This window comes from Mixophyes fleayi, chromosome 5 (assembly GCF_038048845.1).
Source record: "Mixophyes fleayi isolate aMixFle1 chromosome 5, aMixFle1.hap1, whole genome shotgun sequence".
NCBI lineage: Eukaryota > Metazoa > Chordata > Amphibia > Anura > Limnodynastidae > Mixophyes > Mixophyes fleayi.
Window position 1 is genome coordinate 94,002,876 of NC_134406.1, and position 27,847 is coordinate 94,030,722.

Here is a 27,847-nt window from a genome sequence, read left to right on the forward strand (position 1 = left end):
ATAACATTGACCAAAAAACAGGTTTATTAATAGCCCTGAGATAAAGGACTCTGGACATTATCATGCTATTTGGGATTTGTGAATCTTTATTTTGTGCTCTAATCTTTATTTTGTGCTCTAACAGCTGGATTGACAAGTGTTCTTTTCATATTGTGCAAACACACTACCATGACATTAACCATGTCACAGAATCATTAGCCACATTGAAATTAGCAAAAGTTCAATGAGATCTCAGTGTGACTTCAGGAAGCAAAGGTCTACAAGGCAAAATTGTAAGATTTGTATTACTAGAAGTGACTGGAATAGAGACAACACTATACCAAAGGCATTTTCAGCAAAGATTATTATTCCTTATTATACCTAGCCCCTGGAAGCTACCAGTCTATAGCTTGCCCACTATTGTATTGTTCTTATCAATATATTGTGACCATGTACATTATTGTTTGGACCATATACATTTATTGTTTGTCCATTCAAACAAAGTTTGGGGGTTTTCAATAATAGTTATTTGATTTGCCAGTTTGTTCATTTCAAAACTGTGCCATGATACTAGAAATTAATCTCGGAGCATATAATAAGGAGCTAGCAAACTCAACACATACATTTCCGTGAAACACTGAAAGGGCTCACAATGCAAAGTCAAGGATGCTTCAAGGCAAACAGAAAGCCACAATGTAATAATCTACTTACACAACTGAACAGAACTCCCACCATGCAGAGGTTTCCACCTCTTCTCACCAGCTATGTGTTTGGATAACCATCATTAAAGCACTATTGTTAAACATAAATCCAATTCATCATTATTATCCATAATTCCTAGAAAAAGTATTCCTAAGGCACAGTGGCATTTAGTATTTAGATATAGCTCAAAATAATATATACGTTTAACACTAACAGGACTTGCTGGGTTAAAAATGGATACAACTTGATCTCATTACTGGAAAGGGTTAACAATTCCAATGGAGTGAAAGGAGACGGAAGAGATGCATCAGCATGAAATGATCGGATAACAATGCACCGGCTCTGATTTACTGACAAGACAAAGAAGAGTCTTCTCTGTAGAGATGTTCACATTTCTTACTCATTTTCAAATGGAGACATTTATATTATTCCACCACGGGACAAATGAATACAAATGAAGTCATATGGAAATCAATGTGTTTTGTTTATCTTAATCTTTTCCTTCATGTTAAATAATGTACAGTCAGCAGTGAATCCCAAATTTAATGCAGTCTTGAAATATCACTAAAATCCAACAAGGAGTTACCACGTGTGCGCTTGCTGACAGTGTCATTAAGCTCAAAGCATCTATTCAAAACAACAGGCATTATTAAGAGCCAATAGGTTATCAATCAATAATCAATAGTTTCCATCACATCGGCCTGAAACCGATCACAAGGATAGTTGTTTGAATTCTCGTAGAGAAATGTACTATTTGCCGACACAAATCACTTAAAAGTACACAAGAGTATTAAGTCACAGAACCTTTACAACAACAAACCTATTGGTCCTGGTTTTTTAAAAAGCCAAATACAACTCAGTAGTGTCTAGCATACACGGAATACTCTGATTTGAGCACACACTGACAAATGGCGATGTATAACTACACAAATAATGTAATGCAAAAATATAAGTTTATGTCATGCAAAGCTAAATGTCAAAAGATGCCCCGTACATTTTGGCTACATCCAACTATACAAGTAGAAAGGTCTGTTTACTTCCATTCTGACAGTTTACCTAGCAGTCATGTGTGTACTTACACATTTCGCTGATCCATTGTGCTGGGCTATAGCAATCTTCCTTCTAGTAATAATTTACTCCCATCAGCTGCATAATATCCTTGATAAAACACTTTGTGTCCAGAAACTTCATGTGATAGTAGTTCCCTTTATGTATGCCTACAACTGCCGTACAGTTTAAATACAAAAAGATAAGCATGTAGCTGTGCTTATGTTTATTGTACTGCTGAACCAGCTGTGATCTGATAGGAAGGGACACGCTTACACAAGCCAATCACAGCCAATTTCCATTCCAGGGAAATTCCTGCCTATTTGTTCAGAATCCTTTCAGAGACCTTCCTCTCTATAATAAAAAAAACCCCAGTTCTTTTCCAGGATTATACAGCACTAAATTACATTTTGTGTCTTTGCCATTCTGCTCTCCCGGCTGCCTTGTGTGACATACATCAGCTTAGAGAGAGAGAGAGTTCAAATTCATTCCCAGCTTTCACCTTGCTGGGGAGAGGGGAAGAAGGGGGAGCGTCTGGGCTCAATAATTACTTATTCTGTCACCATGGAAACAGACGGGATGTAGTGAGCTAGATTTGTATAGAACATCTGCTGCCAGATTCATAATCAACTACAATCTCATCTTTCCCCTCCCCTCATTACTTAAATTTGATGTAGCAACTCTGTTTTCCTACCACATCTCCCAGTCTCTCATGATCTACACAGCACTTCTGAAACAACCTGGGTGTCTTCACACAAAGCCACCCACAGTGCTAGAGTCATTGTCAGCCCATGTATCAGTGCAAACACACTGATCATCTGCTTCATCATTAACATTATCTTCAGTATGCATTATATATGTATAAAACATGCTTACTTAAGGTATAAGGATACAACAGCAATCTTATTTTATTTGCTATTCTTTTTTTTAAATAGGGGCATATGAAATAATACATTACAACATCAACAAACAAAAAATATAGCTAGTGTTGAGGTTATCCATCATGTACTACATTACCTGACATTAGCCACAGCTTAGTGTGAGAAACTTTGCAGGTTCTGGGTGTTTTCAGGGACTCAAAAAGTAGCACTATATCCTAGTAGTCTTAAATGCAACTAACCTCAATGTATTCCTTTGTGTTTAGAGCAGGGGAGGAAATGTTAATTATTTTTTTCTTTGGATAAAAACCTTTTTTGGTGGTCCCCTCTGCTTTCTCCCCCACTCTTGAAGGTGTCCTCTTTACCCTTTTCCGTCATCTTACCTTCTAAACACATGTGTGATAATAATATACACACAGAAATTGTTCCTTCAGTAGGGAAGGATGGGGGGAGGGGGGGGCAGATTGGTGCAGGTTAATAAACACATGAAGTAATAGGCTGAAAAAAAACCCGGTATGGACAATAGCGTTCCTTCAACTGTTTTGTGCATCTGCTGTCTATCACAGAATGTATAGAAAGCCTTATATGTATATAATATACGGCAGAACTTGGACAGTAGTGATGTCTCCCTTGTAGAATACTGTATAACCTTATATTTGGTGAGAAGTGATGTCACATATGTTCCGTGAATTTTTAATGTGTGCTAAGACCAAATATATAATTACGGCGCCAGTGAAGGTAAAACACACCTAGTTATGAGGATCACCCCATACAAGCAATATGTTCTGTTACATACTGGAATTCCTGCATAATAATAATAATATAATAATAATAGAATAAATTACTATCAACAATAAATTAAAAAGAAACCGCCTCCAATTATGTAACCTGTGGCCTTGTGCCGTCACAGGTTTACAAAGCTCCTAAAGTAGCTTATAAAATCCATATATTTTACAGTAGGGGTACATTATATCCATTACATACAACATGTATATTCTCACTATGTCAGTCAATAGATGCTTATTATGGGAGAGACATTTACGATTCTCATTCATTCAGATGATATGTTAAAAAACATAAGCAGATCATTCAGTCATCATGATCTGTAAAGGTAACACAAAGGGGCATATTCAATTAGTTACCGTATTGATGGTAATACTGTACCGCAATAACGCAATTTTCCTACGCAACCCTATGGGGTGCGCATGAAAATCCACGTTATTGCGGTACCGTGGATTGACTTCGCGGCCCGTTCCAGAAACCTAATTGAATATGCCCCAAAGTGTATTTATATATATTTCTCATTAATTATCCTAACAAGTTACAAAGTCTTAGGTTAAAATCACAATTCAGGCCTTTTGGCCAGAAAGCAGCCAAATAACTTATCCAGCACAAATCTTTTTGTTTCCGTAACTCAGATTGTCTAAAGAATGCTAGGGGTATTCCAGTAGAACTTTGGTGAGGGTTCTTCCCTTTGCACTCCTAAAATTTTTTGTACTGTGCGTGTTTCCTGCACTTACATATAGCTGTGACCACTGCTGCTTAATGGTGGTGCTGCTTGAGGAATCCGAGGCACCCACTGTTCCTGATTGGAGGAGCACCCGCTTTATTGGAGATATGAGAATATATCCAAAACCTCATAGTTCCTTATTGATTTCACAAACATGGATAACACCACATACATAAAAGCACCCACATCTATCATTCTAAGCAATGAAATTGTATATTTAAAGGAAGCCCCTCTTTTAGAGTCAGCTGCATGTTTTATCTGTTCATATGATCTAAATACTAAGGAATAGATCTACTGTTTTGTGCAAGGTAAACTTTTCAGAGAAGCCTTGTTACTTCCTTCAGGATTTTCTACCTTGCTGCAGACAACCAAGTCATCAATCATGATTGTGCTACTAGGATCTGCATTATACTTCCAATTTGCACAGTGTCTGAATCACACTGTGAAATGCCAGGATGAACAACATGTGATGGAAAGTAAAAGAACAGAAAGAATTGGCATGCTCTCTTAAGTCCAGGCTCCTACAAAGACCAGCAAAATATAGATACTAATTTATCAAGGTTAAAAGGGAACATGTCTTTATAATAAATTTAGGTTAAAAAAGTTATTTCTTAACAAAAACAAGAACACAAACGAAGCTTAATGTAATATATATGAATGTATGTATAACAATATGTTTGGTGAGAAAAAAAATACCCCTTGCACCTTATTTCTCCTCACTCATTCAGTATAAATATCTACTAGGGTGGTATTGCCAAAATACACTTCTAGGGATGGAGGTAAGTATCGGAACTGAAAAGTGCCAGCGGTAAGATCTCATTGGTTAATGCTAGTATACAGGGGCAGGCTGGCCCGGGGGGCAGGGGGGCATCGGTCAGTTCAGGGCCGCTCAGTTTATCCATGGTTAGGGCCGGCCGCCCAGCTCCCCCTCCCCGACTGCACTATAACCTAATTATTACTATATTATAATGTAATGCGACACGCCAGCCTCAGCGCACAGGCAGGCGCGTCACATGACACGCGATGGGGCGGCCGCATCACGTGTCATGTGACGCGGCTGCCTGTGCGCCCCCCGGGCTGCATCTTGCCAGCCTGCGCCTGCTAGTATATAGGAAGTATGGGCCTGATTCATTAAGTTAAGCAACAAATTGAGTAAGATTTCTTACTTAATTTTTCTGGACAAAACCACTTTGCAATGCAAAGGGTGCAAATTAATTTTATATTTTACACATAAGTAAAATACTGGCTTTTTTTTCATGTAACACACACATACTTGAAGTTGATCTAGGAAAAAAAAAGCCAGTATTGAACTTATGTGCAAAATAATAAACTTGTTTGCCCCCCTTGCAGTGTAACATGTTTTTTTCCAGGAGAAAACTTAAGTAAAAAAATGAGTAATTTCCTTAATTAATCAGGCCCTATGTCACACATAGCAAGCCACGTTTACTCTTCCATTTTAATATCATTCAACTTCCTCTGTAAATTCCTCAGTCAGGGGTGTCCTAGGATAAGATGGTAATGTAGTAACAAATTGTCTTGCTTGAATGAGTAGTCTTTACTTTTTGCTCTCCCTCGGTGCTCCTTCATAAAGCATAGTGAAACAGGGTTCGTAACATTATAGGGTTGTTTCTGATGTTAATAGTCCAGTAGGATGGTGATATATACGAGCACCACTTCCAATAAGGCTTTTTATAGTCTTATAGACAGCGTGAGTGTTTCACTCATTTTATCACTTTCTAGAGGCTCAGACCTGAATCTTTAATTACAACACAGCACTATAAATATAAGTCACAGTCCCAATAACTCACAGCCAGTTTCATTCTTCTCTTTACATTACACAGGATTGAGTCCTTAATCACTATTTATTTGTTTGAACGTTTCACTGTATTGACAAATCTGCAATACAACAAATAGCCAAGATCTTTCATCTGAAACTTAGTTATTATACCAATTTCGATCTGTAAATCCATTCCCTATAAGTGCATTTTGGTAATAACACCCTATTAGATGTTTATGTCACATGAGTGAGGAAAAATAATTATTTTAAAGGCAAATAGGTTTTCCCTAGAAATATTTTATTATATACAACTAATATTTCACATTAATCTTCATTTATGTATTTGCTTTGAATAAAAAAACCCTCAACATAAATTACTATTCTATACATAAAAGTTACATTTTAACCTTGATAAATTAGAATCTATATTGTGCTAATCTTTGTAGTAGTCTGGTCTTGGGTTCATGCCAATAGAGAGTACTATCTGTAATTACCTCCTCTACATTACATGGCCTTATACCTATTATTTACAATGGTAAATGAGACATACAGGCTACATCAATCTTATACTTCAGACTACTAACAGAAACACAACACAATTTTGCGCTCAGTAAACCTGCCGGGATTTTTTTTTTTGAGAAATTAAAAGTCAGAAATTGTGAAGAAAAAAAAAAGGTTTGAATATAACATTCACCCCAATGTTGTCAAAACACCAATTAAGACAAATAAACTATCACATTAATTTCATAGCAACATATGGCTCCCCAAGTGTTGGCAAACTAAATGTTCAGAAACGTCAGGGTGTCTTAGTTACCACAGTTCGACGCTCACACGTTTTAGACCTCATCAGACAGCGCCTCAATTTGTTTAAAAAAGCAAAGTAACAGGACATGTTTTTCAAATACGCAATGCTGAATGATATATAAAAACAACATCACGCTTTGTAAAGCATGAACCTAAATCACACACACTGCCTCCAAAAGACTTAATATATATCTTGTAGTTAAACACTACAACTAAAGACTTTACGTAAATGCAGTTGGTACTGTACAAAATACTAGTTCTTATACATAGAATTATAAATGGAGGGGTAAAAAAATAATTATGTCTCCTCCTTCATTATTGAAGCTATCAAGTAAAATTGTTTAGCAGTTTTGCATTACAGAAAAGTTAATAAATATGTTCAAGCAGTGAATAAAGGGCTTGCTCAAGGGGTTAAAAAGGCATTTAGATTGGTAATAAAGCTGGATAGCAGCTTCCATATCAGCCCCGATGTACTAGAAAGACCTGCACTGCTTGGTACTTCCATACGTACATGTTGAACAGGGCCAAGTACCAAATTTTACACTCAAGCCCTTATTTTAGTAGCTCCTATATTTGAAAGTACCCAAAGCTTTATTCCTAGATTTAATATTAGCTCTAGACAATTTACTAACTTTAAATGTAGCCAAACGTCATAGGAGTTCTTCCTTCCCCAACTGCTAATTATATATATATATAAATACATACATACACACACATCTATACATATATATGTATTCACAAACACATACAAATGTATACACACACACATATACAAACTCTTTAACAGCATAATTTGTCATTCAAGTTGCCAGTAATCCCTTGGTTTCCTACAACAGAGCATGGGAGTCTCCTAAGATGAAGTCGTCCTGATATGCCAACAAACAGACAAAAAAGAGAGATAAAGATTCTTGTATAGGTGTGTACCGCTAAGAAAGTTATCATTATTACATCATGTAACCATGTAGATCAATTATTGATTTAACAGTGTTTTGCCTTAAGACTATTTTTCATTACTTATTTTGTGCTTTACGGAATATTGCTGTGAATCCACAGGTCCAATTTATTGCAAAGCACAATATGGATTTTGGAGGTAATGTATGAAAAACTATATCATACTTGCCCACTCTCCCAAAATGTCCGGGAGACTCCTGAATTGTAGATAGGTCTCCCAGGAGAGCAGGCAATTCTTCCGCATCCTGCTCACTTCTTAAGTGGGCAGGATGGGAGCCTCGAATGTCGATTTCGTAGCAGGGCTGGGGCCAAAATGACACGATTGGCTGTGCCCTAAACCCTTCCACCACCCCTCCTGGAGGTCAAAAATTGAAAGTTGGCAAGTATGAACTATATGCTAGGAGATGAGACAAAAATAAAGATAAAATATTCTGTGTTATAATGTACAAAATGAGTACTAATTACCAAAATAAATTAGCAGTCTCATGTCTGTATAAAACCTTTATTTAAGTCTACAAATCAACACAGCATATATATATATATATATATATATAATGTATTTTTTCACTCAGATTTGGAAAACCCTGTCACGAACACCCAGTCTGTCCCAGATACAGCAATCTGAACAGCTGGCCGTGACTGGCGTCACCTTAGTCACTTAGCAATGAAAACACCTTTTCTGCCACCACGACAAATTTATTATGGTGTCCTTACGTTCACCAGAACCACTCACTTAATAAAGTTTCACACTTAAATCATATACACATGTAGCATGAGCATCCCTGGGTTTCGTAAGTTCACAAAGAATCACTGAGAACGCACTAGATTAAATTTATTTAATCTGAAAAAATGTTCCAAGGCTTAGTTACAAAAATTAACAACACGACATATAATATGTTGCACAAATAAGAAAATAAAATAGGAAATAAAATCAGAGTCACTGCTTACTAGTTAAGACCTGGTGTGCGAGGAAACACAGTTGAGAAAGATAGGACACTTCAGTCTTGATAGACGCCCTCATGAAAATGCACACGTTCTTGTCTAAGGCAGAAGATTTTAAACCCTTCTTACAGGCTTGTTCACCCTCACCTTAGGTTTACAGCTTTGGGGCTTCAAACTCCTCCAAAATCCTTATCTATTCCAGGCCTTGCTAGTTTCAAAAGTCTTGCATAGGTTCAAATTTATGTCATCTAGCAAAGCACACGTTGAGATTACATTACAAGGTTACATACATCGTCATACATAAATTAGAAATAATACATGATCGTCACACACCCCTCTAGTCAACACGCATGTTAAAAGAACAATCCTCCCTCCATGTACATGCTGGCAGAGAAAGGAAGGGGGGAGTGGACTTTAAGTCAGATCAGGTTATTCTCTTGGGAATGAATGTGAGTGCTGAAAAGCAAATGCGCTTCAGTCGAAACTATGCAGTCATAACTCACCCGCACAGAGATTTTGTAAAGGTAAGTTATAGGTGAACATCCTAGAAAAATAACTCAATGATTAGATTCATGGTACAAATACAGAAATTGCTTTTAAAAAATAAAACAAGAAAAAAGTATGTGGAATTACAGCTTTACATATCAGTTACACAAATCCTAAAAGAAATTGGTTAATCCTTATATATTGTTAAAATATGAACAATATAAAAACATAACACAAGGAATTGATCTAGGTTTCTGCTGAAGCAGGAAATAGGTGCACTGATGAGCCACATATTGATTAGCAGAGCAGAAGCAAAATTAAATTTTGCAGGTTGAGACTATTATAATGAACTAGAGGAATGAAGAGGTTGCATTTTTAGGTTCAAACCACAAAAGGACTTGAGTCTTGCACCAGCTCAGAGTCATCAGTCATCCTGCTATTTTAATAGGACCCATTTTGCATCTCCATGTTGCTCTTTGGCAGAGGTTTGTATTTCTAAATGGACTCTGATAACAAAAACGTATTACACACAAAATTGACAAACAAACAAAGACCCAACGTCCCCTCATTCTCACGACTATTGTAAGTCATAAATGAGGCTAAACCAAGCAAGAATTTAAGCGAAAAATAATTGTTGTTTTTTTTCTAGGTAAAAGGTGGTAATAAAGTGATAAAAAGTTGGACTGTGACATTTTAAGTTTTGCACAGAGCACTTCTTCAGAATTTTCCACCTCTCCACATACCTCTTGGTTGCAGAAGTATTTCCTGAGCAAGAAGGGTAAGTGTGTTGTCTTATGTGTGTTGGGCTGAAACGTGCAGTTGCAGTGCTGTAGAACCAAGGTGTATTATATTATGCTTCATAAATGACAATGTTAAGGCAGCCATTTTGTGGAATTAAGTCAGCTTATAAACTACATGAGAATTCAGTGCCTTGTGCCTCAGTGATGCCTCTAGTTCCAATTGAATTGCTTGCCTGCATTCTCATGAATATTTCTTCAGCACCAGAATAGCTGACCCCACGGTATGTAGGTAATGAGTCCAGTTTAAAAGGAATGAGGTTTAACAGAACCCCCCTCCCCCTTCTCCTCAAAACAACAAAGACTTTCCACAATTACACAATTCCCATCATTTGGAGTGCATATGTACAAATCAATTTGTTTCTCTGTTTCTCTTGCAGGACCATTGTTGGCACATTTTAAACATTGCTGAACTTGAATTGCGGGAAGGTATAAACACTTACCAAATTGTAACAACCATTTGCATTGTAACAGCTATTTGATAATGTATGAGTTAATTAACACCTTTGCAAGGGTGGGTCCAAAGTCTTACCAGCAAAAGCACATATCACACAAGTACCACACAATCTCACAGCTTTCATCACACAACAAGATATTAGCTTACGTGTACCCTAAATAACCCAGCAGATCAGTTTTACTGCAGCACAAAAGCAAGGTCCGTTACACGCTACATTTTATAGGAGGGGTTTCTGTTAAATTACCAAGCCTGCATCAGTACACAAAAATGCCCAAAAATTCAGATTCTATATACAAGTATTTAAAAAAAAACATCTCAAATTCTCCTGTGGCTGCATGTAGCCATACAAAACTTGTTCAACCTAATTCTGCTTTCCCAGCATGTAAAAAGACCCTACCAGCATCAGTAACGTTTTTAATGTCAACCAACTGCATTTGGGTACTATTCATTTACTTACTACATTGTTAAAATAAGATAATATGAAATACATTTATAACAAAGTTAGCGTTCAGGACATATTTCAATTTCATAAAGCTATAAATTAGTCCAGTAGATTCCCAGCAGTATGTGGCTCAATCCCTTTGTTTCATTCATTGTTTCTCCTTTCCCCCTTCTAAATTCCAAAGTACAGATTGTGAGAGAGGTAGGATTACAAGTGGGAGGAGAGTAAGCAGCATATCATCATTGGAGGGGCAAAAATGTATTTAGCATATGTAGCTTTATAATGTTCACCCTTTTTTCCATTGTAAACAAAGAAAATATAAAGTTCTGCTTGGCACAGCTATACACTTATATATGGAAGCAAAAACAAAACAATTTAACTGAGATATGGCATATTTCATATGCTCTGATTTGTCACACTAATGGACAAGAGAAATGTGACAAACACAAGACAGTATATAAATAACTAAAAATTAGGATAACTAGCCATGAAATTGTAATAACTAGTTAATAGTTGGTAGAGCAGATGGTTATTGGGATATTAGAGGAAAAATCTAACATTATAGATTGTAAGAGCTCATGAACAGGGTCCTCTGTCCTCTTGTTGCCTCCCTTCTCCCTGTACACTACTAGCTTCCTGTTCCTCGCTGCAAAACTTAGTGGTGCCTTTTAAAATAGTAATATTCATAACAATTATAGTGGTAACAATAATTATAATTGTGTGTATGTTAGGGATTTCAGACTGTAAGCTCCAATGGGGCAGGGACTGATGTGTATGAGTTCTCTGTACAGCGCTGCGGAATCAGTGGCGCTATATAAATAAATGATGATGATGATGATGATAATAATAAAATTTAAAGGGCAACATCAGTTAGAAAAAAAAAATCTATTACTAGTATAGAATAAACAAATGATGTATTTTCTTATTTTATAAATTCTTGGCTTTTTTGATTACCCAGATGAAAACAAGTGGAACGCCTCAATCTAGCTGGATCCTGCTCCTGAAGAGCAAAAAACTGGAAGCACAAGAACCTTGTCGGGAATTCTAAATTGACAGCTAAACTCTGGTATTCATGGCATAGCAGTAAAACATTTATTACTTAAACCAGGAATTAAGTTAGGGTCTCTGGGTCAGAAGAGGCTGTAGGTCAGGGAAAGGATGTTTACAGTTAACTTAGTGTACGCTGACCAGACCAATTCATAAATCATTGGGTATGTAAAAAGAATACACAGAAGGTAGCAGTAACCTGCATTAAAATTGTGTTTTGCATTCTTTCATGCTATATGTTTTTTTTTAATGTGTCCCGGATTAAATAGATTGATCCGGTCAGCGTTATTTATTGACATCTGTAAAAGTTGTCTTTTCACAGATTTTTCTAAAACACAAGACACAAAAGAAAACTACAGAAAAAAACAAACTTTTTTTTCCACAACATGATCTATTATTTTCTAATTTATGAAAATGCCAACATTTCCATTAACCTCATAAACTGTTTGCAAAGATTTCTTCATGCTGTCAGGTCGATTATTATTATTAATGATACAGAAAAGCACATTACTCTGGTCGTTTCCAAAAAAATGCAAAGTAAACCTCTGTGTGGCTGGAACATTTTCTGTTAGTTTGTGGGATACCTGTGGCGTAACCTTAAGAATGTATGAACCACGATTACTGTGGGGAAAATGTACTATAATTTTATGAGAAAAAGATTACATAATTGGAATTGTTTAAAAATATTCCTTTCCCGTATCCTTTCTCCCTCCCAACTCCTCTCTTCCTATCTGCAATTCCCCCCCCTATTTTCTAATCCTTTACAAAAGCCTTTATTTTCAGTTCTCTGTGGTTGTCATATTGTTTCAGCCATATTTTTCTATGTTTGTTTGTTCTATGCTTGTTACAAAACTCAATTTTGCTTACATTGTCCGGTTACATCAATGTATGTATTCTTACATTTGACCATTCAAAATAAAGAACTATAAAAATACATATATATTTTTAATATAATTTTTAATTTTGAGTGGTTAAATTGAAATATACAGGAAACCTTGACGTAAAGTCATTAGTTAAGTGTGAATAAACACTAATAATATAGAATGGAAGATGACCAGTTTCTAGGTTTTAAAAATAAAGCAGATTGTAGCGGTAGAGCGAAGTTTGTTGGTGGAGCTGGGCGGGGGGAGTGACCACTGAGTAGGGTGGTGTGAATACACTGTGAACGAGCAGTATGGAGGTAGCTCAGAGGCATAAAAGGGTGTGCTTGAGGGGGAGGGACCTATAGCTGAACATAGGTCCATTACAGGGGTACCAAGGGACTGGTGGTCCACCTTTTAAATATGGGATAATGTGAGAGCGTGACTTGCTTACTCTAGTGCAAAAAATCCTGCTCCATCATTCTTTGCCAGCAAATGTATAACTGATCCTTAAAAAAGCCATTAACAACATCAAGCTCACCATCTGTACATTTTACGGAGCAACTTCACTCAAAGTACTGGTGTGTTTATACCATAATAGTAAGAATTATGGCGCTACTCACATAACCAAACAGCGAGATTACACTTAGAAAAGGGCCTATTAATAAGTTGAAATGTGTCTGCGAGACTGGGGGATAAATTGATCTTTCCTATAGATTGATGGACTCCATAGGTGTGAGACGCGGATATAATCATGGACCTGGGTATACTTAGAACTCTTCATTACATGCTTTTTATGTCCCACATTCGGTAGGAGGATCTGCCAGACCCCACATGGGGAATTTGGTTTTTAAAGAATTGAATGCTACATGTTTTTTATATTTACTTTAAATGCTAGTTTTTAGGTTTGCTAGTTTCCTAGGTTTTAGGAATACAATTTAGAAGGTATTATGCCAGTTTCCTCGCTCTCTTTTTTTTCCACCTTCTGCTGATGACAAAATTCAAAAGGCAACTATTTCTGGTCATTGTGAAACTACCTTATATGATACTTTAGTGGATTCTGTTTGATATGCCTAACAAAGCTCCTCAACATGTGAGTGCCATTACAACGGGCTGTGCGTCTGTGGATTCTGCTGCTTTGGAGGACACATTTATTTTCTATCATTGGATGATCAGTTCCTTTTTTTTGCAACAATATTGCACTATTGTGATATGTTTTCTTTTTACATGTATCAAATATGGGCTGAAAGAGGAGGATTTCTTGACGTTTTTGACATTTGAAATTGGTATTCTTGTTTGATTATATGAGTAGCTCCATCATTTTTACTATTGTGTTAAAAGATTTTTCTATCAGGTAGGGTGTGAAGATTTTTATACACATCCTTTATATAAAATCCTGTGTGTGCTGTTGAGCAGCGGGCCTGGGGGGCCTGTTGGCTTCAGGCTTACCCTTAATCAGAGATCATGTACTCCTGCGCTGCAGGAGTTTTTTTGTTTATTTTAATTTTTTTTTCTTTTTTACAGAAGTAACACTTATTTTTCATCTAGCCCCACAGAGGTGCGAGCAAATATCAACATTACTATTTACCGTAGTAATGGTAAAAATGCGCGGCCACGATGTTCTGAGAAATATCAAACAAAAGAAGCACTGTTGCATAAATACTGTCTAATCCGCATCCAAGTGAAATGAAGGCATGGAAACTCCCTGCCCAATCAGCCCCCATCAACATACAATATGCCACTCCTTTGCACTCTGGTGGAACGTAAATTCAACCAGGAGACCAAGACAAACAGATGGGAAAACTGAAGTTTACAATGTAGTAGGCAATAATGTAAGGCAGAGCTGCTCACATTGTAATATCCTGCTCTCACACTACTGATTTAACTGCACCAGAGGGACACCACATAGTGAACACAAGTACACACAGGGTACAGCTGGCTTATGGCAAGAGACAATAATAATACTGCTTTTTCAGCTGTGACTTTTTGGCATCTCAAGTTACTCTGCACCCTGGACGTGACATCAATTGGATGTTAAGCTTGCAAGTCTTAAGGTGTCTGGTGGATCGAGAGCATATCGACCGTGCCCCACTCACAGTTGAACTGTTGTGCCAGCAACCACTCGCTCTGGGGAAGTAACTAAGCAAAAATCTTGATTAACCAAAAACTCATACAGATAAGGAGCGGTCGGCGAGGTACAAGGAGAACCATGCGAGGACAGAGATAGAAAGGCCAAGAGAAAGAAGGGTATGCAACAGTTGGGGGTGATCAACGGTGTCAAAAGTTGAAGAAAGGTACAGGAGGATGAGCAGGGAGAGGAGACCCATAGATTGTTAGTAACTTTGGCCAGGGCGGTAGCCGGATTGGAGAGGGTCAAGAAGGGAGTAGCCCGAGAAGCGCCTAGAGAGGCATCTGCAGACTAGCCTTTTGAGCAATTTAGAGGCAAGGGGGCGAAGTGAGATGGGGTGGTAGTTAGTGGGTGAGGTGGGGTCAAGATTGTTTTTTTGAGAATGGGAGAGATAAGTGCATGTTTAAAGGAAAAGGGGATGATGCCAGTGGAGAGTGACAGATTGAAGAGGTGAGCAAGATAGGAGCAGGCAGTAGGGGAGAAGGAGCGAAGGAGGTGAGAGGGGATAGGATCCAGATGGCAGGTAGAAGGGGGAGAGAAATGAATAAGGGAGCAGATTTCTTCACCCAATGTAGGGCAGAAAGAGTACCAGAGTTGGTTGGCAGAGCAATGATGGTGGCAGGAGAGTGATCCAAAGAGGAGATGTCAAGCCTGATAGCTTAAATTTTGGAGGAGAAAAAGGAGGCAAAGTCGGTGAGAGAGAGGGAGAGTGGGATAGGAGAAAATTGAACATGGCAAAGAGTCTATTGAAATTGAAGGACTGAGAAGAAATGAAGGACTTAAAGAACGATTGGTTGGCGAAGGAGAGGATGGAGCTGTAGGAGGAAAGGAAAAATTTGAAGTGAAGGAAGTTGGCCAGGGAGCGCTCAGCAGCACAGGCGCTCTTTCGAAGGAAGCGGGTGAATTTAGAGTGCCAAGGTTGGGGTATCAAATAACGGCGATGGACAGAAGAGGCAGGCATGACAGCATCCAGGGCAGTGGTGATAGAGTGGTTATAGAGGGAGGTCGCTTGGTCAGGGCATGCCAAGGTGAGAAGGGAGAGGAGTGTTTTGAGAAAGGAGAGGAATGAAGTAGGGTCAAGAGCGTCAAGATTGTGCCTAGTGAGGGCAGTTTTAGGCCGGGGGAGCAGGGGACAGAGTGAAGGAGAGGAGGAGGCAGTCAGGGAGTGGGAAGGGAGAGTTAGAGAAGTCAGAGAGATCACACTGATGAGACAAAACAAGGTCAAGGGAGTGACCAAGACAGTGGGTTGGGGAAGATATCCACTGAGCAAGACCAAAAGAGCGAGAGAGGGCGATAAATTTAATGGAGGCAGGGTCAGTGGGGTTATCAATAGGGATGTTAAATTCTCCTAGTATAATGGAGGGGAGGTCAGAAGAAAGGTAGTGGTGAAGCCAGGCCGTGAAGTTGTCAAGAATGAGGGAAGTGGGGCCAGGGGAAAGGTAGATGACAGAGACACGAAGGTGGATGGGGGAGTAGAGATAGATAGAGTGGATTTCAAATGAGGTGAAAGAGAGGGAAGGCACAGTGAGAATAACCCAAAATGTACAGTTAGGGGATAGGAGTAGGCCTACACCTCCTCCTGGTCCATCATCTAGTCTGGTGGAGTGAGTGAAGGAGAGGCCTCCATGGGATAGAGTGGTGAGGGGAGCGGTGAGGGAAACAGTGTCTGTAGAAGAGAGCCGGGTTTCAGTGATAGCAAGAAGGTTAAGAGAGTTGGAGATGAAGAGGTTGTGGATAGGGGGCAGTTTATTACAGATGGATCCAGAGGACACGGGAGAAGGGGAGGGAGGAAAGTGGGAAGATGTGGATTAGTTATTGCCTAACTTAAAGCTAAAACATATGTGAGTGCATTACCTATCAATGACTGAGTAAAGTAACCTATGACAGCAAAGATTACCAATGTAATTTGAAACAGAGCCGCAAGTAAATAGTCAAAATTTTAAAATTTATTTTTACTAAGTACCCAGTAGGAATCTATATGGACCCTGGCGGTTTTGTATTGTATTATATTATGTTACTATGTATGTTTTAAGCTGTTTTAATATAGAATTTATATCTGTAATCTAAGTTGTTTATCAATGCGCTTTTTGACTTATGCACTAGTATCATTAGGACTATAAGGACGCATTACTAGCTATATTATTTGGCCCCGGTATGGTTATATTCAATCATCATTATCATTGGTGGTATTATAATAATAATTTTAACTGCTAGTTCTAGCTGAGCATTCCTGTTTGGTTTGTTGATGTTCGTTACTATGACAACTTGCAGCCTAACTTTATTTACAGCACCTTTTCAGACAATGAGCAATCAATCATGTGCTAATTGGTTGGGTGTGATGATGTGATCGCCTGCTCGGCGAATAAACAGCATCTCTAGCGACTCGTGACTTATTTTCTCTGATGAAAGCGTCGTATTGGACAAAGAAATGAGTCAGAACATGAGTCTAGAAACATATATCTACTATTTGGGACTGGAGCTGTGATCCGTTTTATCCTGGGGTTCTGGACTATTTATTTTTGTCACTGCCAATCCACTATACCATCTGTGGAATAATTCCCATTACCTCTCTCAACACTTGTTTGAGGATGAATGCAGATACTTATCTGTCTTGATATCGGACATTTTATGAACTGTATGCTGTGGCATCTTTTTCGCATGCTAATGAACTTTATTCTGATATTTATTCTAATTGCAACATTTTCTTCATGCATGCTAATGAGTTACTTTGCATAATCCTTCTCGTATCAGCTAAGAAGAGTTTGTTTATTATCAGTGAACTAGCTGACTTAATATATCCTATTCAAGGACTTTTAAATTGTTTCATTTGCTCAAGGATTCCGTTGTTATTATGAATTGTTGATTGCTGTTTGTGTGACAGTTGTTTATATTTTTATTGATTTTATTGGTTTTTATCAATCGTATTCTATTGGTTGCCACAATACAGCGCTCTCTGCTTCCTTATTCATTTACTATGTTTCAGATTGAGATATCTGCTCTTGAGAGCTGCAGATCAGGCTGTTTTATGATTCTTAGCGCCCAATCTATTTTGCATTTTTGGTATAATACGGGGCTGCTTCAGAGGAACTGACATTTTAGGAGGGCTGACCCAGTTTCTTGCCAGATGCCCATTGTCTCTTTTAGGACTGTATTTATTAGTTGTCACTTATGAGTGTTTTAAGGTTTTTATTACATTGAGTCTCATGTGAGTAATCTTTACTCAAGGAATGCTGGCAAACTCCTTCTATCAGATGTTGTAAACTTTTATTCCCCTGCGGATGCTGCCCTTTTAGCCAACAAATATTTGGGCTTACCCAGAGCCTGATTAATGATTCACACCTCTATTGGCCAATACACTCACAGCCCCCTTGCCTTCCATGCCTAGCTAATACACAGTAGGTAAAAACAGACACGTCCTTAATTTAAAATCAGACTTCCTTCCCCCCCTTCCCAATATTTATGTTCCCATGCTTTTAAAACTCAGCTCTACTTTGCCTGTTAAAAGGGTCTTCCACTCTTTGTCACATAGTCTTCATTAAAATCAGAACTCTATAGCAGAACAGAAGCATGAACGAGTGCAACTGAGGGTCAATATATGAAAGTGGAGGGGGCTGTTCTGTTTGCAAATGTCGCTATACTTACCTCTCCAACTGCTTATCCTCAAGCACCTGCCCAAAGAGGACTCATTGTCTTCAGCCTTTACCATGGGAATACATCAAGATTGAAACCTTACTACATTTTTCTTTCATGTTTCCTTTATACTTTGTAAAAGAACTATTCTCTTATATTTTAAAATTAATTTTCATTTATACTTCTCCCTGTCCAAATTTTGCAAACTCAAAACTTTTGCACCCCTCACAAAAGCCTTGCGCCCTAGCCTGCAGCTTAGTCAGCCTATTGGATAATCAGCCCCTTAGGTTCCCAACAAAATCTGGTGCATTTGTGCATATTTGTGATGTCACACAGAACATTTGAGCTGCGAGGTTGCACTTTCATAAATGACTATTAGTGTTTGTATTAGTATCATGTATTCAATATAAGCAAATGAGAAATGATCTGCGTTTCATGATCTATAAATAAAGTTATGGAATTCTTCAATATTTTTATACTTAACAGTGCAGGATACAATACATTATTTATTAATGCACACAATACATTAAACCCAAAGGGTCATTAAGGAACACATACCGAGTGCATCATTAATATTCTAGTCACTTATGTTTATACATGGAAATTAAAAAAAACATTTCTTGAAAAACATCTGAGTGTTCTTAGTGTTTACTGTACATAAACATTTTTACACTTGCTCCTGATTGCAAACACATGTTTTAGCATGCATGCTCAGCCATCAGCATTACTAATTGACACTAAGGTCTAGATTTACTAAGCTGCGGCTTTGAAAATGTGGAGATGTTGCCTATAGCAACCAATCAGATTCTAGCTGTCATTTTGCAGAAAGTACTAAATAAATTAAAGCTAGAATCCGATTGGTTGCTATGGGCAACATCCCCATTTTTTCAAACCCGCAGTTTAGTAAATATAGCCCTAAGACTAGACCACTAGTTGGAGCAAAGGATAAGGCAGAAAACCAGCATACGTTTGCGTGCGCCTGAGTTGGACTTGGGCATGGCTGCACGGGAACGCCCTTACTATACATTGCCTACATGAATCTGCCCATTCCCCACCCTGTTGCTTCCCTGAAATCATAGGGTGTAGTAAGTGTTGTTTGCGCTCGAAGATGACATGGACGCGACTGCATCCTGTTGCATATCGTCTGGTTCTGAGCATGCCAAGAGTGAGATACGTTAAAATATATTCCTTAATGACTCAGGCCCAAAGTGTATAACAAATTTTTTTTAATTAATTTACCAAATTGTCAAAAAAACTTTTTGATAGCAGTCTGCCACTATTAAAATCATTCAGTTTGACACAGTTCACAATAAATACAAATAGACTTTAAATTAACCCTCATGGTGCCACATGAGCCTTGAAAGAGTTGAAAAGAAATGTTTTGCAGGTTCATTTAGCTTTAGTGGAATTAAAAGAAAAAATAGTATGAGGGCCATGTATCTTTCTAAATGCCTGAGCTGCTGAAATTGTCTGCACATTAATCACCTCTCATGCTATCTGCAGTTCAACACAAATGACAGCTTAACCGCAATAAGGAGAAAAAAAATCATATACTCTGATTTCTAATATTCCTCTATTGCAAAGAATAACTGTGACTTAGAATTGTTGTGTCAATATAAATATAAAAGTACATTAGTTTCCTAAAAGTGCAGACCCACTGTTTGACATTAATAAAACACAATGGGCCTTTAAGGAAAGTAAGGCAAAAAAGGGAGTAAATATTTTCTGGGACAAATGCAAGGGGTGCAAATTAATTATTTTGCACATAAGTTAAACCATGGCCGTTTTTTCATCTAGCACACAATTGAGAGCTTTTGTTTTTACACTAAAATTTAAAGTTGATCAAGGACATGCCCTATCCCAACTCTAAAACTGCCCAAACATTTTAAATTTACCTCCCCCTCAAATGCAACATGGTTTTGCCCAGGTGCAAAGTTACATCCTTTTCATGATTTGCTCTCTTTAATGACTCAGGCCCAATAAGTGTTTATTCTTTAGTATTATAGAGAGGGGACTTAAACCAATAGCCCCTTCCACAAACCACAAGACCAACACCGATTTTCCCTGCACAAACCCTGCTTCAAAATAGCCCTAGCCACAAGTTGTGAATGGAATGAGTGAAGGAGAAAGACAACAACCACACTTTCCCACAAACCATTCAGAAACAGATATACTAGTCTTCCCACATCCCAATTGTGAAGCGCTACGGAATTTGCTGGCGCTATATAAATAAATGTTGATGATGATGTTGATGATGATTACACACTGATTTCACAGCCACGGACTTATCTGTTACATCCTACACTTTATCAAATGCCAGGTCCACATGCAGCATTGCACATGTACTTGTCAAATCTTTAAGATTCACCCGCACCCTAAAATCTTAGTTTTTGTTGTTTTCGTGTTTTCTGAAAAACTTTTTTTTTTTCCTTTACTGTACCCCGTCCCTGCACTTCAGGAGATGCAGTGCACAATTCCATAGATAATTACCCAGATTGACAGCTCACTCTATGAAACCAGAAGTCCTGCTGAGCATGTTCTACTGTTCTCCACTGAATTCCTGTACCATTAACTTTGCACTCTATAGTGTTCCACAACCACTAAACTTAGCACCCAATATGGCTCTGCACATTAGTTTTGGTACCAGCTAAGGGTATAAATATTACTTTTGGCACAATTATTTAATTAAGTAAGGGTGACAAAAATTAAGACGATTTTCTTATTTTTTTTTATTAATTAATTGCGGAATCAAGTCCATTCTTCCCAGTTCAACACTCATTGGTTCTATCCCTAAAATCTCTGTCTGATATCACAAATATGAGCAGTATCTAGAAAATATGTTTCTTTGCTCAAGCAGAACATAGAAATTGACCACATACAAAGTCATAAAGCTATTGCATACTTTATAAATAAACTATATTTGCATATATTATTACTTAATTTTGTGAGATTATTTTTGTTAGCATTATATTAGTATTGATGATCTTTGTTTAAAAAATGTTGCACTTGCCCAATTCTGTCGATTAGCAATTTGGAAAGTACATTTTAGCATGAAATTAAAAGACATACTATTTCAGTAGTCTATTTGTATATTATTACAGCAGCACAGATCCACTTTACAAGGACAGAATTACATACAATGATGAAAAATAAAAACTAATGGTCATTTTTAGTTGCATGAATATTGTATTCCTTTATATTAGATGACAGCACATTTTAAACAGAAACCAAACACAGATTTCTGCTATCTTCTCATTAAGCTGTAAGGCAATACTGCCTCAAATAAAGTGCTAATATAATTCGATGGAAACCAAAACATACAAAAAGGAAAACATTTTCTACAGAAAATAAGACATCTGGTCAAGCATCAAAAAAGCTACGTGAAAACAAAAAAGCAATCATATTATAACCAGATGGTATATTGTCTCTGGAAAACTTGGAAATATAATGTTTCACCTGCTAATGTTGCAGGCAGTGAAGAAGTATACCAAATGGTTACTCTTTCCAGATGGTGTAAAATTGAACGTTAAATGCAGGAGATGTAGACACTTGATAACAATGTTTCAAAACTGGACACCTCTTATACTGGGATCATTTATTTTTATAAGTAATTGTTTTGCAGGATTACCCCAAAAGATTTATAAAAAAAAAAAAAAAACAACAACACTGGATGGATTAAATTGAAGGTGGTGATCAGTATTCAAAAATTGCAAGCTGGGAGGATGTTCATTGTAAGTTGGCCAGCTGCAAAACTGGAACTACATTCTTACACAGAAAGCCTTAGTGATGTAGGAGACTAGAGTCAGGATGCAATCTGTAAACATAATAACTAGCAGGGGCGGATCTAGAAAAATTTTCTACCCCGGGCGATATAGGGGGGGGGGGGGGGGGAATTTAGGCCCCGCCCCCTTTCTGACTTCTAAGGCTGCCGGCGGCTGCACAGTATGTGCAGGTCCGCTCGGAAGTGACAATGTGCTGCCTGGCTGCCTGTTTAAAACACAATCAGAGCAGCCGGGCAGCACACTGTCACTGCCGAACGGACCTGCACAGTGTGCAGCTGTCGGCAGCAAGCCCCTGCTAGGGGGGGCGATTGCCCCCTGTGCCCTCTCATTTCCTCCTCCCCCCCCTGGGGGTCTCCCTGTCATCTGTGCCGTCCTTCTTGGGCTCCGTCGTATGCAGACCTACCCCTCTCCCCTCCTCCACCCCTAGCTGTGCTTTGAGCTCTCAGAGTTATTGTGCTTATTGTTTACTGTACTGTGCTGTCTCTCCTCATATTGTAATTTTGTTTGTCCCTGTACGGCGCTACGGACACTTAGTAGCGCCCTATAAATAAAAATTAATAATAATAAATACACACTGCTCTGCTAAAAGAACCATGACTCTTTCACCAATGGCTACATGCATAATGCTAGAACAACTGTACAATCACTCCATCCGCATCCAGAGAACTACAAAGACACTACCCAATCAAAATTAATCACATTAGTGCAATATAAGAGCAATAACTGGATTAAGGGTAGCAGCTATGCTATGACAACCCTATCAGCTGGGAATGTAAATGTGCAATAATGTAATAATGTTAAACAGGCCCATCAAGTTCAACTTTTACATTTTAATTGTATTGTGAACAGCTTGACAATACAGTAATTCAAATGAAAAGAAATCATTTTAATTAACTGGTCTGAGACATTCTTAAAACAATTTAGTGATATGAAAAAAAATCTTTTACAGAACCAATGAGTCACATAATATAACAATGTCTTAGTAGACAGTGATTTAATAAACATAGGACTGCAATGTATCGTAATTCATAAATGTCACTGTTGCTTCCCAAACTGTATAGTTTACAGAAAGCAGGCATGAAATTAAGACTATATGGGGAGATTCAATATGTGCCATGCTTTATTACCGTTTATACGGTAAAAAGTAACACTTACATTTGCTCGCACTGCTATGGGGTGCAAGCAAAAGTGAGCAGTACTTTCACTAAAAATCCCCCAAAAAAACATCATTCCGGGATACTACGCAGCAATGTTTTTTAGAATTGAGTCTGCCCCTATACATTTTCTACTTTAGTAGTGATTATATTCAGCAGCCAGTCAGGCTGGTCAGCTCCAGGTACAAAGTAAATCACCTTCAATTACTTACCTCAAACACTTTCCCTTACATGTTTTACATTGAAGAATCAGGTTAAAGACAGAAGTGTAATACAGAAACGTGACTTAGCAAGGAGGCAACTGATCATGACTGGGATATTTGCACAAATAAGAAAAAAGGGGGAAACTGGATTTATTGTAGCTCCTACATCATTGTAAAGAGGGACGGATGTTCCATTAAAATGCCGATATGTGGCCTCAGAGCAGTATAGGGTAAAACAAATGAAAACATAACTTTTATTTGTTTCCTTAAAAAATGGCAAGTTGACTGTATTAAAAACTAATTTTGTAATCCAGTTTGTGGAAACATACATATTGGTAAATTAATAGACTTGTATGGTGTGCTCCCAGTTGCCCAAAAAATTATATTTAGAATTCTAATTTTAGAAACAGCAACTAATTACTGTTTTTGTTTTGGCTGCTGCAGTGTTGTCAGCCTGAGTGTAGTCACATGAACTCCACTCACCTGCAGCTCAATCTGACACCTGACCTGATTAGCTACTACTGCTTTGAATACCTATCAGTAACCATTGAGCCTTTGCCAGCTATAGCGTTCACACGCTTGCTTCTCCGTGTTCATGTGAAACATTCGTCTCCTGACCTCTGCCTGTGACCCAACTACCCCTGATCTCTGCCTGGATAGACCTTTTGTTTGTGACCCCGACTATGTGTATCGCTGCCTGGTCCCACCCATTGCCTGTTTGACTTTGCCTTTCACCTGTAAGACCACCACCCAGCTGCAGGATTGTGGTGCCCGCTATCTCCATCAGACGCACTTGTGTCAGCGGTGTTTCACCATCCGGATTTACAGTTCAACCTTGTTCTTGCTCCTTCCCTTGCACTGTGTTGCTACCCAGCTCCATTCTCTACTCTGCCAAACTGTTATACTAGTGGAGCTTGGTACTACATCCTAATACAACTCAGTATATTCTGGTCCAGGTGCATTCTGCATCCCAGTTTACATAGAGACCTGTGCTCAGCATCCTACTGCCAAGTCCTTTGTGGTACCCAGCTACCGGAGTTAAGTTATCACTACTCAAGATTAAGTCCTGGAGACAACAGAGTCCTGGTAAGTGTATCTGGTTACATGGGAAAATGGGTTGCTAAAGGTGAAGCTCTCCTCAACAATAGGTTCTGATAACTTAACTTGTAGGCAGATTCCATATAAAAAGGCTTATGGGCAAAATATCAATTAAGCATAAACTTCTGCGTTCATCCTCTTGCCAACCCCTGGATCCCCAGACAATTCTACGACAGATACACTGACCAGTATACAGAATACTGCCCATTGGATGTATGAAGCACTGCTGTCTATAGAAATAAGGGCAAATCTCTCAAATTTAATACATCTGGTGCGCATACATATACACACACACACAATACATATATACACACACACACACACAATACATACATATATACACACACACACACACACACACACACACAATACATACATATATACACACACACACAATACATACATATATATACACACACACACACACACACACAATAAATACATACATACACACACAATACATACATATATATACACACACACACACACACCGACCCAGTAACAAATTACAAGGCAAACAGAGTGGCAATGTTGCCTTACCTTATGTCTTGTCACAGTCTTTATTAAATACAGCTGCTGTTTATGCTGTGATTCAGTATGATTTCTCTGCCTCAGGTCTCTTCTTGACAGCTAAGAATCCAACATCTGACATTTTTACATCAGGGGACATATGACAAAGTCTTGTCATAAAACAATGATGAGCCTTAAAAAAGGTCTCATAAAAGCATGGCGCTTATTCATGTACACATAGTTTACAGTACCTATTCAAAAATAAAACAACTGAAATGACACTTCAGATACAGAAGTCTATTTTAGTGTTTCATCAATGTGAAAAATATCTTTTGAATGAATCAAGGTTTGTTCAACTGTCATTATCAATAAAATGTTTTATTGATGATGGTAATATAAACCTTATACTATCGGAAAGTGTTATGCTCTTGTAGACCATTGAAGTAAAGGGAAAATGCACATTACCACAAGCAATAGCATACAATTTTAGCTTTATATAGCTTTTCATTTAAAAAATGACGACGTTATTTACTAAACTTTTTTTTTTGCAAAATATCAATCAATAATAAAAACAAATGATATTAAAGTCACAGTCCTTTTGCAATTTTTAGTGCCTGAATATACATTTTTTCAAGATGCTGTACATATTTCAGCTTCACACAAGTTTTGTCAACTAGTTCAGAAATTAACCACTTCATGACCATATATTTGTGTCAGAGAGAATAACATTAATTTTCAAGAGTGCATCTTGTATGGTTTTTCTGTAACTGATAGAGCTTCCTTATGGTAGAAGGGTGAAATAAATATATTTTAATATTATGGCCATAATAGATATATTTTAATATTATGGTACTAATTTAGGGAAATAATGAAATACAAGCTGGTACTTATCCATCATGCAATACCATCAGGGAGGCGTCTGGCTCCAACTTTTTTCTGCAGCAGGTCAACAACCCCAAACATACAGCCAATTTCATTAAGAATTATATTCATCATAAAGAACAACAAGGAGTCCTGGAAGTGATGATATGGCCCCCATAGAGCCCTGATCTCATCATCATCGAGCCTATCGAGGATTACACAATGAGACAAAAGGATTTGAGCACGCCTGCTAAGTTCCTTCAAAAACTGTGTGCAAGTGTACTTAGAAGAATTGATGCTGTTTTGAAGGCAAAGGGTGGTCACACCAAATATTGATTTGATTTAGATTTCTCTTCTGTTCATTCACTTTGCATTTTGTTAATTGATAAAAAAAAACTATTAACACTTCTATTTTTGAAAGCATTCTTATATTGCAGCATTTTTTCCACACCTGCCTAAAACTTTTGCACATTATTCTATATACAAACACATATAATCAGTGGTCAAAATGGGCTGGTATATGGTGGCCTGCCATACCACCACTTCTTTCATTGCCATAATTGTAAAACTATTAAATTCTTTCATTCACCTACATTTTTCATACCGCCCCATCTAAATTTTCACTGCAGTGTATATGTATATATGTATGCACTCACACACATATATACACACACACACACATATATATATATATATATATATACACATACATATATATATATACACATACATAAGTACTCGTGTCTACAAAAAGTGCTTATTGCAGTGGACGCCAGCTTCTGGAGCAAGCAGCTATTAGTAATCATACAGAGCGGCAGGAAACACAGACAGCTTCAGGCTCTCATCACTATAATGGAGGGATTTTTTTCATTAACACAAGCTGAAATAAAATAATCTATTAATGCTTTTCAAGAGGTTCTAACCTTCTTCCCCTGGGCTATAGGCGTAATACAATAGGGTCTTAATAAAAAAATGCATTTAAAAACTGTAAAACAGTGATTGGTTTAATTATGCATAGATTAAATAAATAAAAATAAAATAGAAGGTCACTGCACTAGAGTAACTGTTAAAAAACCAATAGAAATCCATAATAGATTAGAGCAGATCAGATAAAAAAAATACCTTACAAAAACTAGTATGATATGGCTAATTGTAAAACTGATGACTCAACTCTACGGGTGGAATTCAACTGGCCGCGTTAATGTCGAACTTAACGGGCCTGCGCACAATTACCATTATTACGGTAATAGTGGGCCTAATTACCGTTAATACAGTCATTTCTGTGCTGGCTTTTTGCTCACAGCTCCCTGAGCAGCGAGCAGGAAGCAGGTTTAAAATTACCGTATTAACGGTAATAGGTTTAACGATGCGCTACTTTGGGAGGAATTGAATTCCCCCCTATGTGTAATGTTGTTTTGCCACATTGATTGCACAAATAGATTAAGTGGCTATAAAATGCATTTACTCACTTTGACATTTTTCATATTTTATTTTTTCACTTCAGGCCATGAAAATGTATTTATTTGGGAATTATTAGCAATAGCTAACACAAATGTATAATGTTTATAATAACAAGTTTTGCATAATTACAATTAAAAAACTGACCCTAATTACAAAAGTATTAATCCTTTTGTATTACCCCTAAAATATTTGGTGCAATCAGTTGTGTTCAAGGGTCACACAAATAATTGACTGGAGTTAACCTGTGTACAATTAAAGTTTTTAAATGATTTCAAACAAATACAGGTGTCTTTGTGAAGTCCCACAGTTGGTTACTTTATTTACAAACAAAAGCTTCCAGG

The 27,847-nt window shown here is 37.7% G+C and overlaps 1 protein-coding gene across 3 annotated transcripts in view; it reads right to left on the minus strand.

Annotated features, from left to right (window-relative positions):
• The window catches only part of ELMO1 (engulfment and cell motility 1), a 292,489-nt gene that overhangs the window by 81,131 nt on the left and 183,511 nt on the right, over positions 1-27,847 (minus strand). The window contains exon 1 of one of the 3 annotated variants that reach the window (XM_075212565.1): positions 1,761-2,183. The exons of the other annotated variants lie outside the window; for them this stretch is intronic. The gene's annotated coding sequence lies outside the window, so the exon portion shown is untranslated. Of the gene's footprint in view, positions 1-1,760; positions 2,184-27,847 lie in introns of those variants that run through there. 3 annotated transcript variants of the gene reach the window in all.